At 38.2% G+C, this 18,303-nt stretch overlaps 1 protein-coding gene across 2 annotated transcripts in view; it reads right to left on the bottom strand.

Moving 5' to 3' along the window:
- The window catches only part of LOC124153661, a 779,682-nt gene that overhangs the window by 532,691 nt on the left and 228,688 nt on the right, over window positions 1–18,303 (bottom strand). For both annotated transcript variants that reach the window (XM_046526960.1, XM_046526961.1), the window contains exon 2: window positions 15,134–15,193. The gene's annotated coding sequence lies outside the window, so the exon portion shown is untranslated. The remainder of the gene's footprint in view (window positions 1–15,133; window positions 15,194–18,303) is intronic.

The raw sequence follows: 18,303 nt of genomic DNA, 5'->3' as shown, positions 1-18,303 counted from the left end.
CAACTAGTTCTCAAAGAAATATAATACTGAATAACGTATCAGAGTAATATAGGTATGGTAATGAAATGCAAAATCGCTTGCCGACATCAGTACATTTCATATGTCTCCTTCAGGGCTATAAAACATTATGGTTACAATAAATTTATGCATCTACATACTACTCCGCAAGTTCCCTAAAATGGCGGGAATGTTAAGACACTAGCCGTCTACAAGTTAAAATCCAAAGCTCAAACAAAATTACGTCTACCTTTTATTAAATTCCTTTTTTTTAGAGGTGAAAACGAATCCGCATATGTATCCGCTCGTAAAAATACCTCTTAATTTATCGCTTCAGTCGGACCTGGAAATATAGTGGTGCTCCAAAATGATATTCTCCGTGTCGCTTTTAAAAGATATCTATTCTCCATTTTCACGCAATGTACGTGAAAGCATTAAGGCATGAAAGATGTTTACAATGCTTTTATAAAATGATAAAAAAATACCAAAATTTAAGAAATAAATTCGGGCATTTTTCAATAACTCGATTGAGAGCTGAGCAAATATAGTGAGCAGAGAATTCCACGCTAAAGAGGGCATAGTATTAGGGAGCATGGGTGACCTTCCGTCCCGGTTTGGGACCTTTCCTTGAGCATCCGCCGTCGCAGACGAGAGAGCAGATTAGCCCCCTTTCCATATATCCCCGACAGGGCGCCCTCATTCCGACCGTTCCTGCATGTACTCCCGCCGCAGTTGATGAGTTTTCCCGCGAGCGGAATTTTTCAAGCAAAACGCCTCCGCGTATTTTGATTCAATAAAGAGCGCCAAAGATTATCTCTCGCTTGCCTCCGGTCCGTAAACTGGGTTTCGCAAATATTTTTGCTTCCTTTAGCGAAAGGAGCTGACTCATGAATTTTTGCCGTCTTTCCGAACGAAATGCGAATAGACTTATTTCCTGATGCCCCTCAAATGACCTTTTGCATCGGTGCCTTGCGTATATCGCTTCCGATCTCTGTTGGGAAGAAGAATTAATTTGTTCCAATGCATTATCTGGAGTAGGAATTCCTTAATCCTAGTCGGTTCTTCTGAGGATATTCCACGGTAAATCAGATTAATCTTATTGCGAGAGAAAGAAAAGATTTTTTTTTGGGAGCATTTTTTACGCACCTAGTTTTTGGATAGTTACAACTAGTTTTCCGTCACTTCATAATACAAATATTTCTAGATTATTCCGTAGGTTTCTTTCTGGCATAAAGGTGAACCTACTGTATCTATTTAATATTTAACCCATATATGATGATTTACCATTCTAGAATCGGGTAAATATAAGGTCATGAAGGTTTTATAATGGCACAGCTACGTTTCAGTGGTAAAATTCTATGAAATGTAAACTAATTACAACAATTACTGTTCAGTGAAGCTGAATAAACTCAGCGCACTCGTGGCTAAGAATTAATAATCAACTATGTATAGGATTTATAATTTATTCCTCAACCCCTTGAGTAAAATATTCAATTCTAGAAGATACGAGTAACCGGTAATAGTATACCGTATTACCGTACTCGTATATTACCCATTTTTATCATTAATATCTACGCTATAAGGTCACCTGCATTTCCATGTCTTCAGTTAAAACGCTTAACTTCATATTTCTAAATCATGCGGCATATTGACGATATGTATTTCTAAATTAACAATAAAAGCAATCAATCAACCACTCCATTGATTGATATTAAAGTTTGACTCCAAACAAGAAACATTTTTCCCACTAATAAGGTACCTTTTGACCTAAAATGCCAAAGAAACAATTGTCTAAATCAGTCCTCCAGTAACGATAGAGCATAATATATAAAATGTGCACATAAATTGTGAGCCAACAGGTAACTCATATTGGGACGAAAGATATAAATATATGAAAAACACTACATGTAAGCTAAGAAAAGATGACAAGGTTAGAAATAAGTACCAATATCCCACAAAAATTATCACCTATCATGACTCAACATGAAGTAATTGTTTCACGCGCTTTTCAGGTTCCAGCTCTTATGTTTCAAGCTCCAAGGTTTCCTTCATTCAATACACAGTTACTCCAATATCCCTCTCTTTAAGTCGTTTACTCTTCCCCCTCCCTCAAACACCCCTTACAGTCCCAATAAACCCTTCGTCCGGCTGCCTCGTGAAGCTCACCACGCCCTCCCTACGAGTTCTTGCCCGTCTGACTCTTAAGATTCGCCGATAACCAGGGATCGAGCAAACATTGGCCAAAAGGATTGGGCAGCCAGTGAAAGGAATGAGTGTGGGCAAGGGCCTTGAGTTTGGCCAGCGGGAGGTCGATAGGGGGAGGGGGAGAATGGGAGGGAAACCCAAGGCCCCCCGGCCGCAGAGCAGCCATATGGATGAATTGTGCATGAAGATTTATCCAGGGAAAAAAAGGAGAAAGAAAAGAGAAGAAATTCGCTAGGAAGGTAGGTCCCAAAAGCGCATGTCAAGACAGTTACATATAGTGGGGATTGTATTTCACTTCACCACGCGTTCAGCGAGCCTAAAACTGCTTCTATTTCTCCGTTATCCATTACGAATTGTGGTTATGTCCAACCGATTCATGCGTGTCATAGTGGAAGTCCAACATGTTCAAATAAATGGTAGTTTTCCACAATTATCCACTTTTCCACAGTTATTTAGCGAATCGTACGAACTAAACAAATGCGGAAAAGTGCTACTACCTTTTGATTCAATGATTCGAGCTTGAACTTGATGACATGTCTTGTGCTAAATGATGAGCCTATGAGCGGAAAGGCGTGGTACCCCTACGCAACTACCTTTCATTTCAATATGGAATGCGGTTATTTCCATGAGACGCAGATGAAATATACCTTTTAAGGTTTAACAACAAAAAATGAGTTAGAAATACAAAGATATTTCACACGAGAAAGGAAAATAAAAGAAGAGGAAAATTAAACAATAAACATGCTTATGAATGTCAAAATACAGCATCTATCTTCCCCATCTGAGACTTTTTGATGTTATGATGAAACTTTAAATATTGCATTCCTTGAAAAATATCTCTAGTTAAGATGATGGTGCTAAGTTAGCTAGTGGATAGGTCCCAAAACTATTTCACCTATGCAAAAAATGGAACTCATGGAAATATACTACTTCTAATTCGGCAGAAACCGTCATCCAAATGATGTATGCAATTTCCCAAAAATTATTTATCTAAATGATGAAATAACTATTTATAAATTCCAACGCATAAATCGGTAGCCTATTCTCTGAAAATTTAACATTTGTGCACGTGGAATTCGATGAGATTTAATACCCACTTACGTTGATAAGTAGAAATTTAAAGCGACCGTATAATCAATTTCACACATGCATTCTTTTCACCGATAAAATATGAACGCCCACGTAGTGGCCATGCAGAATCCAGCCATTCATCATTAAAAATAATAATAAGCAGACACATAAAAGCTTGTAGGGGTGCAATCTGCATATGTAGGCCATCGCAAGTAATTAACTGCATGGGAAATTTTGTATCCTTTCCTACTTTTAAACTTTCCACTGACTTTTAGAGTAAATAGCATTAAAAAGAGAAAAAAAAATCTGATGGGAGGAAACGTGAATGCAAACGAGAGGAGTGTTGAGCAAACGTTCGTGAATGGTCACCGCAAATCACGTATTAGACGAAAGGCGAAAGGAAAGAGAATGAGAGGCGCTTTTTCCGCGCAATGAGAGCAGTGACGTGAAACCGCAGAGAGAAATGAAGGAAACTCCAGCACCGTAAAAGTATAACAAAAACATCTCCATCGGATATGGAGATCCAATCTCCGTATACCCTTTGGTAAAACCCCTAAACCCATATGAGAGGCCAATCAGATGACGTCCACATTGATTGAGCGACCTAGAAAGCATTACTGCAGACCAATTTCCCAACGTTTTCCATGTCCACTCCGCTGATACTCTAGATAATCAAGTCTAAAATCGTCGGAATCGAAAAATAAATGCGGAATTAAAAACTTTTGATTGCAGCATGGAACTTGGTACATTTTTTCTTGATAGCTCCTCTGTGGTTCATAAAGGATATTAAATCACAAATCATCCCATCAGATGCAATATATTTTACCCGCTTTTAGCATGTTACAATCCAGTGGTAGATCCGGGGAGGGGTTAGAGGGGACTATAGCCCCCCTTGTGTATCCAATTTATACCTCCTACTTACTCCTATACCTATGGACTCAGTAATTCAGAGAATGGCTCTCCTAATGAAAGCTATTGTCAGGGAAATCTAAGTATATTATTCAACGAATACTAATACAGGTTAAAGAATTGATTTATCTTTTCATTCTAAAATACAACGAAGTCCCTGAAAAATGTTTTTTGAATTCAATAAAAATATTTTACATATAGGTAAACCCAGATTTTATCATGGAAGCTAAAACACACTGCTAATTAATTTTTAGAATTCCTGCCTCCATTTTAAAGGGCATATTTAAGGGTGAAATCCATTTTTTTTAAATATATGTGAAATACTTTTTCCATTTTCTATTTTTCTGTCAACTATTGGGTAGATTTTTTCTCTGTTAACTTCGTCTGGCAGCCGGTAAAGACAACACGGGTCCTATTTACTTATCTTTATTTTCTTGTTAAGGAGGGAGCTACACATTAGATTTATATATGCTCCAGCACAGCTCTTGTACTTCCGAACCTGATTCTTTTATGAGCTTCTGACAAGTATGTAGTGTATCTGGTATTTGACACTATTGCTTGGTATCTTCAACGCATATCTTCTCTGTCGGTGTTTTCCGAAAGACTTGTTGGCTATCAGAATATTCTTCTCATTACAGAAGTCAATTTTTCTCCCCCCTTTGGCTACTATTTCTAATAATAAGCCAACAATTTATTACTAACAGTCATTAATTTTCTTCCAGAAAATTGGGACCATAGTCACATTCAACGCCAATAAGGCCTCATTTTAAGAACAGTTAGGCATGCTGCAAAATCCAATGGTCATTCTTCATACCAATTTGTTCAACAGTTGAACTAAGCCGGTTGTCTATGATATTGAAGCTTTTAACTTCAAACTTAGCACAATTGGACTTTTAAGAAAAGAAGCAGAGAGATTTATCTCACAATTTAATTAAAGAAGCATACTTTAATACAAGTTGTTTCAGCAAATACTACTAGTACCGCGCAAGTAGGACGAACATTAAAAAAGCACTTTATTCGACGCGGCTTTAACGGCAGACAGATTTATCTTTCATGGAGAAAAAAAAACATTCAATTCCTCCTCCCGGGGTAGAAATTCATTCTGTTTTACGCGGTCGTTTCCCGTTTAGACACATTCCCCTACTTTCATCCTGTCTGGTGGTCACGTGCACGGGAAATCGCCCGTGAAGATAATTCACGAACTCGTCGTCCCCGTGGTTAGCTCCTTTTTATGGGCCCAAAGGTTTACGTAGACTGCGGAAAAAGGGGAACAGGAAGGTCGTGAATCTAGTAAAGATTTCTCCATTTAAGGGCAAAGAAAACGACGCTTCCGAAACACTCCGCCCGTCTGCGGCCAAACTCGCCCACTTCAGAGCCATCTCAGTCGCCGACGGCGTGCCAGGCTTGGCTGACTTCCTGCTGGAGGAAGGAAATAAGGAGAGAAAGGGAATTTGAGAGAGGATTTTAAACTGGAAACTGTCTTCACCATAAAATTGGAGATTAATGTGAAGGGAACTGAGTGGAAACTTAGTGAGAGGTTGCAAAGTGAGTACGACTTGATATTTTGATTTAGTGTAGACGAAGGAATTTCATAGCAATGGAGATTTAAGTTCGTAGGTGGTCTGTTGAAGAAAATTGCCGAGGGAAAAGAAGATGGCAAGAAGGGAAAAGGATAACCTTTAATGCACCGTAACTGACACATATCCCGACCCATTCCGTATGACCTTTGGATGTCAACCTCAATTAATACCATGGCTAATACGCCTTTAGACCACAAAAGTCGCAGCGAATATCCAAAAAGTTAAAACAATCTTTCAAAGTGTCTTTACTCTCACCTTATTCGTTTTATTTGTGCTGCATTTGCGATTAATGCTATTCCGTTGAACCTAATGGTCCAATGGTTTACCAAGCGTTGATTTTATAAAACATTGAATCTGATGGAATGCAATTTTACTAACAATTTATTCTAACAAAAAATCAAGAAAAACAAAAACAGCGTAGAATTTTATAAATGAATGTTTAATATTTTTCCTTCCGAATGCTATATTTTCAATTATTCTATCTAATGATTCTTAACAAAAACAAAACATGAGTCTTATAAATGAATATATATTAGTCTCTCCAAGTTTACTTTTTAAAATTTTATTTCGCGATTGCGTTTGATTTACCGTTTGAAAGGCATTTAATTGTTTTTTTCTCAGTAATTGCATATTTTACCGCGATTATTCCAGTGACACCATTTTCAATATCCAATTGCTAATACTCTTAGGAGGTACCGAAATGATTGACTTGTATTTTTAAGACTCAAGCATTACGAACAGTTGTGCATATGTACCATTCCTGAACAGCACCGCCGCCGTAGAGGATATTCCGCAAGCCAATAGTTGGCGCGGACGTGGGAAGTGGGTGAAAGTATTCCTTTGCCAGAAACAGCGCATGGGAAGAGCGAGGGAAGCGTGAAGTCGGCCCTTTAAGGGGCCAATCGAGGAGGAGACTGACCAGGCGGTAACGGTGTGTGTGTGCGTGTGACCTAAGATCAAGGGGCCAGGAGAGCAAGAAGGGACGTGGGAGCAGATGCTACACGGAGGATTCCTTATTTGGGGAAGCGAAGGTTTGGAGAGAGTGCGTTGGCTAGAGGAGGGACTTGGCTAAAAGAGGGTACGAGGCGGAGGAAATGGAGGGCCGAAGGGACGAATTAGGCTTGAAGTGGAGGATAGAGGAATTGGAGGAGATTAAGAGGGATGGACAAAGAGGATAAGGAAGACTGGGCCCACAAACTGAGAAGATAAAAGTTACGCCAAGTTAAGTTTCTCACAACTTAAATTGGCGTAAGTTACGTCAATTTAAGTTTTCATGCTATATGTTAGAATTCTTCTTCAACTATTAACTACGCAAAGTTGACTTAAAACGTTTAAAGTATCGAGGATACCGGTTAATAGAGACACACATGGACCAGAACACAGTCCCCAGTGGAGCAGTTGCTTTATGTACTCGAAGAATTCCGTAAATATGAATCCAAGGACGGCATAATGATTAATATTGCTTAAGCGTACGGGTTTACCACAAAAGATATTTGGAGCATTTTACTGTCGCTCATATTCAAATTGTTCCCCTGTCTTGGAACATGTAAGTCAGTTCAGTCAGGAGCAGAGCAAGGGCAATACTGATTTGAACCAATGGTATAGTAAATCCCGATTTCCTAATTCTAAACTCTTACGTCATGTCAACTTAACCCTCGAGCGGGCGCGCTGGCGAATAAAGTACGCCTATTTTCGAAAACCTAGGATTTCTACATTGTAAGTACATTCTGGTCTAGAATGGCCTCGTGTATTCTTATAATGTCATTTTTACACTCTATAGCGTGAGTTTTTTTTAAGCCAAAAGTATTGTAGCATTTTTTTAGATCGGCAAGAGGAACCCGACACACCTGGCGTATAAATTACGCCGCACAACCGGCCGGGTACCACCTGTGTACCTATATATCTGTGTCACCTTTAAACGTACAAGCTTGAAATAATTTATAAAAATAAAGATAAATGTGTACAAAAATCGAGTTTTATCATAAAAATGCTTGTATCGTGGATAAAGTTCGCCACGCGCCCGGTTGAGTAAAATATTTCACGCGCGCCCGCTCGAGAATTAATTAAGTTATTGTGAACTACGCATAGAGGGTAATTGACGGTAACCTGAGAGTGGAAGTGGAACGGGGCAGAACGAGGGCGCGATAAAAGGCAACAAGGCAATGCAAGATAAGAATCCGGAGAAGGGAGAAGGAAGGTTGAGAAAGTAGACCGTGAAGAGCCAGATACAGGAAATGGCGTACATGTTTACAAGAAGAGAGGAATGATGTCCAGTGGAAGCCAATAATAGGCAAATACATCCTCGCAATAAGGTTGAAGAGGAGTGTAAACCATAAAAAGTAGTAATCAAGGTAGTGTATGCAGGCCATCACTGACCATGGTGGTGTATGCTGAAACACAATGCAAGAATAAAGTAAAGCTCTAAGAGGAGAGACAAAAGACATTTTGGGGGGATAATCATGCTAATTTATAATAGTTTTGTGGCAAATGTAGATTTTTTTAAAACAAGCTTAATACTTAAAAAAAATATACCTATCTATTTGAATTACCAACACCTTACTTGGATGAGCAGTCGCAACCATGAACGGCTTTAACCTCATATATCACTACAAACTGTAATTTGCATCGAGATGGATACTTTATCTTCATGATTTTATGCTAACCCTCTAAGAAATATGAATCGACTGATAAAATATACGAATTCAAAATTAATGATTTTGAAACTGTGTAAACATAAAATCAATGGTTACCTCAAATTAAGGTCACTTCAATTTAATCTGAAAATATTTCCGTAAGGGTAAAAAAGCAAGGCATTCCCATCTTTGCGATTAAAAGTGTATAATAAAATCATGACGCGTCGTGACGACTTGATATGATATTCATGAAAACCATTTTTTACGTTAGGAAAATAAGAGGGATTGATTTTTTGTTTTATCTCTTGAAAGGACTGCACCAAAGGCATTTCTACAGTTTTCCTCATAGGACAGAAAATACCGAATTGCTCTTGTGTAATGCTGAGTCTAGAGTTCTCCTGTTTATTTTCTCCAGGAAAGCGTGGGACCGGAAGTCTTCGTGATTAGAAATTTCTAGCCAGACCTAATCAACCTCCAATTTCATCGGTTTTTCCAAGGTCAGCAATTTATTTCCGCCAATTTCCTCCCATGAAAGTAACGCAGAAGTTATGAAGCAAGAGTCTAGGGATCCAACTTCAAAAGAAAAGTACGGCTATTGCGAGCCGTGGAGCGAAATGGAAAAAGTATCCACCTCTAAATTCATTCGAGTCACGGGTAAAACTCTAGCGAGGCTCTTTGTTGGCTCCTTTTATAACAGTTTTAAAACCTATAGTTATCGATTTCCTAGGCGAAGCCAATTTTAACCCCAACATGTTCTACTCCTTCATAACGTCCAACTTTTTCTTCAGCTCTTTCTCTTTCGGCAATTTCTCCTTTCCAGCATACTCACCCAGCTTCTTTAAAGCTACTTCCCCATCATCTACGCCAATTAACCATTTATCTCCCTCTCTCTTTCTAGATCTCTCCCGTTTCCACGCTCCGAGATTCTTTTTTGTTTCACGGCCCCAATTACCCATCGTCACACTTTCTGACTTTTTCCTCTCGTCTGCCTTCTGAGACGCACATTGCCTTCACGCGTCCGTCCAAGCCCTTCTCGACTCTTTCCTGAGGGTACCATGCTGCCCTCACTGGGAAGGTGGGCTCGGGCCCACACGAGCTTCCCCTAAATCCGACTCAAGTCCATCATTTTCCTTCAGTTATGATTATTTTTTCTGGTATGATCCTAAACACACTTGCATGCATGAGCATTGAAATTTATTTACCATATTCCCTCCAAAGTAAATTGCATCTAAAAAATTACTCAAAGATTTTCGTTAAATCGCCATAATTCCATAGCATCTGTTGGCAATCGTATAATTTTCAGAAATAACAACTATATATGGGAATATTTTATAGCTCCTTATCATTCAGACCCATAGTCGCATATTGATCATAAATGAGACCAAAACAAAGGTTAATGTTGCATGGGTAATATATTATAATAATGGATGAAGGCGATACTTCGTAGAATTTTGTTTCGTAAAAATTGTAAAAAGAATCAACTTTGTACTTTGCTCCCACTTTTTAACTATCCCGATTGACTTCAGTAATTGTGTGTCATTTTCAAGGCGGGAAAGCTAACTTGGCTTCTTGGCTGTTGGCTTTCCACCCTTGAAAATATCACATTGCCGTGTGGAGAGTAAACGGTAGTTTCTTTAAAAATGAATAACATGGGTAACCTGATTCAGAATGCTTTTTTATTTTAACTATATGAAAACAAGGCTTGTGAAGAAATTCGGCAATGCCTTTTTTATCACATTACTTACCTACTCCCATTTGTCTGCATCACAAAAACACCCGCGAAAGAAGTTAGAAATTCTTTCATATCACTGAAGAAAACTAAATGAAGGATTATGAATAAATAACTTAACCATTCCATAAATAACTTAACATCTCTCTTACTTTTCAGTACTTTCTTTTTCCACTACTATAATACCACTTGAAAATGAAAAGGAGACTTCGTTGATTTCCACTGATTTATTTCGTCCGTACGACATGTTTCGAACCATAGAGGTCATTATCAAGTACTCTATGGTTCGAAACATGTCGTACGGACGAAATAATCTACGAAATCTAAATACAGGGCAAGCATGTTTCATAACAATTGTTGACACAAGTGGCTTTAAAGGTTAAAAAAAATGTGCTTGCATTACTACGGCAGGGTGAAAAAAACGCATCATTGTCCTCCAGAAACTTCAAAAACTTCCCCAAAAGCCCTCGACGAATCTCCATGCTAAACCCGCTCGTTTCCCAATCCTTCAACACGGCGAAGCACTCGGCGGGAGCTTTTCCGTGTCCCACAGCAGTGGCAAAATACGCCCCCACACTCCCATACCCTGCCTGCAACCGTTCCATATCCCTCCCCAACCACACCAAACAACCCTTTCAATCCTAGCTCCCGAACAAACACCCATTACAAATCCCCTTAAAGCCATTGGCCTACAACCTGGTTTAACTCGATCCATTACTGTCCCAACTCGTGGATGGTGGGGAAATCGGAAGGGTTCGGGAGATGTATGTGCGTCGATGGCAGGAAAAGGAAATTTCTCTGCATCCCACCACACTCTCAACCTTTTCAAACAGTCCCGCCGCGGTTCCTTATCCTTACACAACCCTAATTCCCCGCCCAGGAGACAGAGAGAGTCCCAAGAATAGACAGGGCCGCGGGATAGGAGGGAAGGGTTGCAGGAAAAACCCAATTCCATTGTGAAGGGGTTGCGTTGGGCTGATTATTTTTTGGAGCATGTGGAGAGATATCCTTTATTTCCACTGTAAAATCTATGGAGTGGTTAAGAGATTATAAATGGCTCACTAGAAATCCAAGTTAAGAAAATTTACCACGCAATCTTGAAAAAAAATGGCGAAAATTACACAATTCTAAATAGCAAAAATTGTCTTTCACGTATCACAGTAAAATTGAGACATGGAAACCACGACTCAGATTTTAACGATTTATTATAATTTTTAGACCCTTGTCTTTGCTGTAAATAAACTATGGAATTGAACAATTAAGTTATGCGACTAGATAGTGAGAAAAAGAAAGTATTATATTGCAAGCTGGTGAGTATTTTTTTGTTAACTTTAAATTTCTAGTTTTTACTATTTACTTATACTAAATTTACTATTTTATGCAGAAAAGATTTTACGATGCTTCACATACGGTTAGGGTGAACAATAAATGATGAATTTAATGTCTTGGTCAGTAGATGGGAGTATGAGACTACATCAATCTATACACACTTTCAATATAAATGCCAGTATTTTCAACTGAATGATTTTCTGATGCAATTTTCAAAGAATAAATCGTGGAGAACCCAATTATATACATTCTGCAGATGGGTACAGTTAGAATATCATGGTGAATTAATTGAAGGGATTAAATTGTTACTCGATCAAAGTGATTTCCAGACCCATAGCTATTCATAAATAAAGCTAATATCTTAATTTTCGAGGAGAATTATCCATTATCCTTGTAAATACCAATCTATGCCTCAAAAATATGAAAAATTTATTTTTGTAGGTTAAAACTTTCAACATCGAGGTACTGGTATAATTGACACAAATGCTCTACTCATTAAATGGAGAAATATAAGTTTTGAGAAAGGAACATTTCAGGAAATTGAGACGAAACATGAGCGGTCGAACAGAATTAATGGATCTCTCAATGGATCAGGGTTTGATTGGCCTTCCTTGTACAAGAAGTCTACAGGACACGGTATATTACGGCACTGGGAGACATTCCTAAGGAAAGAAGATAAAAGGGAGGGATGGGTGCCGGAGTTGGATTAGCCCATGGGCGGGTACCGCTTCTGGATGCGACGGTTGGGAATGATCGGGAGGCTTTGGCTTCGGAGGTTTGGCTCGCTTGGCAGTGGAAGGGGATCGGATGAGGGTTGGTATAGCTAGAGGCACTGATGTGAGCAGACGGTAAGGGGGTGAGAATGGGAAGGGTATGCATAGTCGTGGTGGGGGGTTGGAGTTAGATGCCGGTGGGGGATAAAGTGGGCGATAATGGGGTGAGAGGCAAAACGGATCGGGGTGAAGCCGACTGAGGGGGTGGGATTGGGTTGGGTGGGAAACATGAATGGGATGGGATCAATCCAGCCATTCGATTGGATTCGATCCGTTCAATGAGACACGTTGAGGATTATATCATTAGTGGCTCTCACGACGCGTCATTAAAATCCCTTCCAATGCATATAAAAAAATGTATGAGTAAGCAGAAAGAAAACAATAATGAAGAGAACGTGCTGGAGTTTGGCAAAAACAGGTACAGATTCCAAATCGCTCGTTACTTCTATCAAAATAATTAAAACGGAACAGAAAAGGCATTAATGATGAAGTTCACTTTCAGTTATTGACCTTGAACTCATCGAGGTTTGGTCGATATTCCTTAAAGGGTGCACCTATAAGATATTAATTCCCAACCGACCACAAGACAATTGATAGACTGATTTTATTCATAATTGTATATACCCTTTCAAAAGTTTCCATTTAATATTGGCAGTTGTAAGGCTTCTATATTGGTTGAGAACTGGTTTACAAATGTATTTACTACGTTGATACTTAAAAAATATAAATGGGCGCCATTCTGTTATAATTTCTCAAAATAAAAAAAATATACTCCTGTAAATGCATTTTATTTGCGGAACACTTGACTATAATTAGAGCTCTAGGTAATTCGCGAATAAATTCGGCTACACGGGTGTATACGGCTATATCTTATATATAAAAATGAATCGCAAAATGTGTTGGTAAGCGCATAATTCAACAACGCCTGGACCAATTTGGCCAATTCTTTTTTTAAAATGTTCGTTGAAGTCCAAGGATGGTTCTTACGGCGAGAAAAAATCGAATAATTGCCGGGAAAACCCTAAAAACAGCCCTTTTCTTTTTCACATACAAACGTTTTCTAACTAAAACGTAGAATCAATTTGAGCTTTATTGCTATTATATATATAAAGTTCATATTAAATTACAAGCACTCACTGTTATCTAAGAAATGTAGGTGTGTTCCTAACGTCAAAAAGTAAATTTGCACTTTCTTACCGCTATAAATTTTTTGGAGGCTTTAGACAGAACCTTAAAAGACCTACGGAGCAATCAGAACCGATTTGGTGGTGCAATGATTTTATTAGCAGGAGATTTTCGTCAAACATTGCCAGTGATTCAACGATCAACGCCAGCTGATGAACTCAACGCATGTCTAAAGTCATCCAATTTGTGGAAATATGTCAAAGTACTTCATTTAAGCAAGAATATGCGTGTTGAGTTGCAAAATGACCAATCTGGAAACATATTCTCTAAACAACTCATTGACATTGGTAATGGCAATTTTCCTATTGACATGTTGACTGGATGCATTAACTTTCCTCAAAGTTTTTGTCATTTAACTCAATCAAAAGAAGAACTCATTCAGAAGGTATTTCCAGATGTTGCTCAAAATTACAGAAACCATGATTGGTTAAGCGAACGAGCTATATTGGCAGCCAAAAACATTGATGTAAATGAATTAAATTTCAAAATTCAAGAACAAATTACAGGCGAATCGAGGATATATAAATCAGTTGATTCGGCAACTAACCAAGACGATGTAGTTAACTATCCACCGGAATTTTTAAACTCGCTGGATTTGCCAGGATTGCCACCTCACAATCTTCAATTAAAGGTTGGATCGGTAATTATAATGCTGCGAAATATCAACCAACCGCGCCTTTGCAACGGCACACGGTTAGCGATAAAAAAAAACTACTAAACAACGTGATAGAAGCAACTATATTGAAAGGAAAGTATAAAGGAGAAGATGTTCTCATACCGCGCATCCCAATGATTCCGACTGATGTGCCATTTGAGTTTAAACGACTACAGTTTCAAGTGCGGCTTGCTTTTGCTATGACCATAAACAAGTCCCAGGGGCAATCATTAAGTGTTTGTGGTATTAATTTGGAAAACCCATGTTTCTCACATGGTCAATTGTATGTTGCCTGTTCCCGTATTGGAAAACCATCAGATTTGTTTGTCTATGCGCCAGGTAATCAAACAAAAAACATCTTTTATCACAAAGCACTACAATGAAAATAGAACTGATTTTTTTTGTTAATAATTATGATTTACATGATTAAAATTACTTACTTTTAAATGCTTATAGTGTTTTATTTAATTATTTTTAATTCACACCGAATTATTACCAGGGTGACGGTTCTGTTCAGGATAATTTTTTGCAAAGAATATAAAAAAGGTAGGAACAAAACACTGCCACATTACAAATTTTTTTGACAGGACGAAGTCTGTCGGGTCAGCTAGTTTCTTAATATAAGGCGCAACTCTCATGGTAACTATCAATTTATTTAAATATTTGGGAGCTGTATGGCCTAGAATTAAGAAAATAAGGCTATAATATTGCATTCCTGGTACACCTTTCCTTGATACAACTAAAAAACGAATAGCGACAGCTTCGCATGCATCCTCTACCTCCATTATTGGCCTCGAGTAGCAATCATTATTTTCTCTAATATATATATCCACAGACCGTAACATCTCGTATAGTAAGAAATAGAAACATGTATGTAACCACGAGTTTATAAAATACTGTATACTTCAGTCAAATCCCTAAAGTAACTGTATAAATAACTCTGGAAAATAATACTTAATGTAATCAAATATTACTTACAATTTCATCTTGTGATTGAAATCCAATTACTTATAAATTAAGCTATGATTTAATTTAAAACTTAAATATAAATGTATGATATATCTTACATTAGTTTTGAGGATCCTAATTCTTGGGAGCAAACTTGCACATTTATTTTCCAGATGCATCTGTAAAAGAGAAAAAAAAAGAAATCAGAATAAAGATTTCGAAGAAAAATTAGTGATAAAGTGTTGAAGTAAAACAATCGGCTGGACTGAGGATCGGAAAACATTATAAATTAAATGTAATCGTCTTAAAGTTAATTAAAGTTAAGAAATAGAAATTAATTACTCCGTCATTTCGTCAACGACTACTAGCACTGTGATGTATTACACACAGTCTCAAGTATTCTATTCGGCACTGGAGAGAGCTGTAAACATTTTACACTAACATGCAAAATCTCATCAAACGTCGCTTTGAGGAAAAAAAAGATTTACGTCAAGTTTCCAGCTAAGGAGAAGAAACAACACCAATCCTTTTGAGGATCACCATTCCCGTTGGGCATAATTTTGCAGATTTTTTTGAATAATCATTTCAAAATAAAGTTCTTTTTTAATTTTTTTCGAGGGAAGAAAAAATGTCAAGGACGAGGAAAATTTCTAAATTAGAGCTAGGAAGCTGATTTAGTTCGCCCGAGTTTTGCTAATGAGGGCTCCAGAGGGAGCTAAGCTCATGAAAAAAATGATCTCTAAAAGAGGTTGGCGAAGAAAATCTCTTTCCACATAACGGGCTCATAGATGTCTCCACATTTTGAAAAATAATTGCGTTTAATTATTCCAAGACACGTTTTTCAAAAGGCACTCCATTTCTCGGCAGAGTGCTGTAAAGGGAAGAAAGACAAAGAAACTGAATGTAAGGCGAGAGCAAAAATGGCCGCGTTAAAGGAGACGTTGGGAAGTGGGCACCGCCGATGGAATCTGTATTAGCGAGTTGGTTGAGCTCGGGGAGTTTTCAAAGGGGAATTAAGTCCCCTTTGTGAATGGTAGCACATTTCTTGAGAGAGGACACATTTTCATAATCTTTACGATATTATTGCTGTACAGCGTCAAGGCTATTTTCACCGTGGCTCGCCATTAATCGCTGTCACAAAAGGTGCGGTTAACTGCTAAGAAGATCTATTTATATTCAAAACCGTGTTTTTTATATTTCTCCTAAAGCTCTGCTAAGTTGAAATAGAAAGGAAGGAAGTGGGGATTAGGGCTAACAGCATTAACATTTACATTTGTGGATGTATAATAAATAATTATTTATGGTTAATTTATCTTTTAAATATAATGTGACGTAATGATGTTTTAAGTTATTTAAATTAGTATTTTAATTAATAAGTTTATAGTTTTTAAGTTTTGAAGCCTCTAGCAACTAAAAACATTTTACCATTACGATCAAAATATATGATATGCAAAGTTACGAAAGAAAAAGAAATATTACCATAGCTTTATTTTCCTGAAAATGTAGCATTAATGTCTTTTTGTCTAACATGGTGCCAATATATAAAGGAAATTATAAATAGTGTATCGCTTGATGCTGAGCAGAAAGAGAATAAACTTTTATTCACATTCTATGCCATAACAGCTGATCGCCTATTTCAGACTCAATGCTTAATAGGATTAGTAATTTTGAGAATGTCATTCGGGTATGAAGCTGGGTGTTTCATCAAATCACTGGATGATCAATTTTTATAAATTGAAAAACTAGGCATATTTTATAAAATATCTGGAAGGCCAGTAGAAGGTCATTTAAAGAAAAAACTGTTTACCAGAACATTTCTTGACTGAACACAATATATGAACATGATAAATAATGGAATTTCATGTCCATGCAGCCCCATGAGGGAAAGATTGAGAGAGGCGAGTGATTGTTTCCGGCGTTTAAGTCGGGTGGTAGATGGAGTCCAGAATTTCGTGCCTCCGTGCGACTGCTAGGTATATCTTATCCCCAAAAGGAACGAGAGAACTAAAGGTTGGCCTGCGCAACAGAAGATTCACTAACTCCGTGATATGATTTATATTCTTAAAAATACACATATAGTTTTATGTTTAATATCGCATCTTTTTCAAAAACCTTTGCCAGGCAACGTTTCATTTACTAACCAAACTTACGTCTAGCTAACATTTCAATTTAGAGCCATCGCGTATTGAAGTAAATCAGCCGTAATTCTTCTCAGGCTTCCAAAACGGTTTGAGCTCTCAATTTCTGCCATCATTTAACCAAAGTTGAGAAAGTTAAAACTAAACGAAAGCTGGAGCAAATTTTATCGCAGCAATTTAAAGATAAATCATCAAATCCTTCTCCCATTCATCGAGGCACATAATGAACGAATGTCCCGTTGATAATGTCAGGACTACAGTTCACGCAAGTCCTGCTGAAACTTATTAGTCAGATTTTTTTCTACGTTGATAAAATTTATTCTTTTTACTATTTATAGTTAAGCATGGTGTCTAGAGCACTTTGCCAAAAAGGTTTCTGATTTTTTGCGAAGTAAATTTTATAGCCTACGCCCATTATTATGTACAAGTATGCCCGATATGGTTATAATCCCCTAATAATCAAATAAATTTCAATGAACACTATCACTGAAAAGGCTACGTGAATGAAATATGACAGATGTGATAAAAGAGCTTCTAATTTGCCTCCTATGACCGGACAGCATGAGAAACTCTACTGAAACAATGGCCAAGAGAGAGACAGATAGGCGAGGGATGCCTTTAGCGGCGAAGGGATTGCTAGCCTCGGAGGGAAAGACTGAGGTGAGGAGGACCCCGGGAAAGCAGGCGTTTGGCTAGGGGGGGGAGGATAGCCTCTGGTGGGATCGAAAAGGGCTTCGCAGGAAAGCGGAGGGTCTATGGATTCCCCCCTTCCCGCCCATCTCCGCGCCCCCTAATTCCCTGGCGCCCACTCTGAAAAGGGACACACACAACTTCTTCAAACGCATTGGTTTCATACCGTCCCATTTTGACTCCAAACCCCAACAAACTCCAACTAACCCTCCTCCCTCTCTCGCCCCCAAACGGAAAGTTCATCTCCGGACTGACGTGAGGTGAGCCGGAGTTCCTACCCCTTCAGTCCACACCTATGGGTAAACCGTTATATTAGCCTGGAAAGTTCAAGGGCCATAGTGATGATACAGGGATAATTTGCTCTCAAAATAGATAGATGGAGATGTAAATAAGCATCTAACGTCACTGACTTAGGATGCAAGATGAAAAAGGCTCCATACAACAACTAGTGGAGGGAATAA

The sequence above is a fragment of the Ischnura elegans genome, chromosome 2, assembly GCF_921293095.1.
Source record: "Ischnura elegans chromosome 2, ioIscEleg1.1, whole genome shotgun sequence".
Lineage (NCBI taxonomy): Eukaryota > Metazoa > Arthropoda > Insecta > Odonata > Coenagrionidae > Ischnura > Ischnura elegans.
The sequence above is the reverse complement of the archived record's forward strand: the minus strand, read 5'-3'. Positions and strand labels throughout refer to the sequence as shown.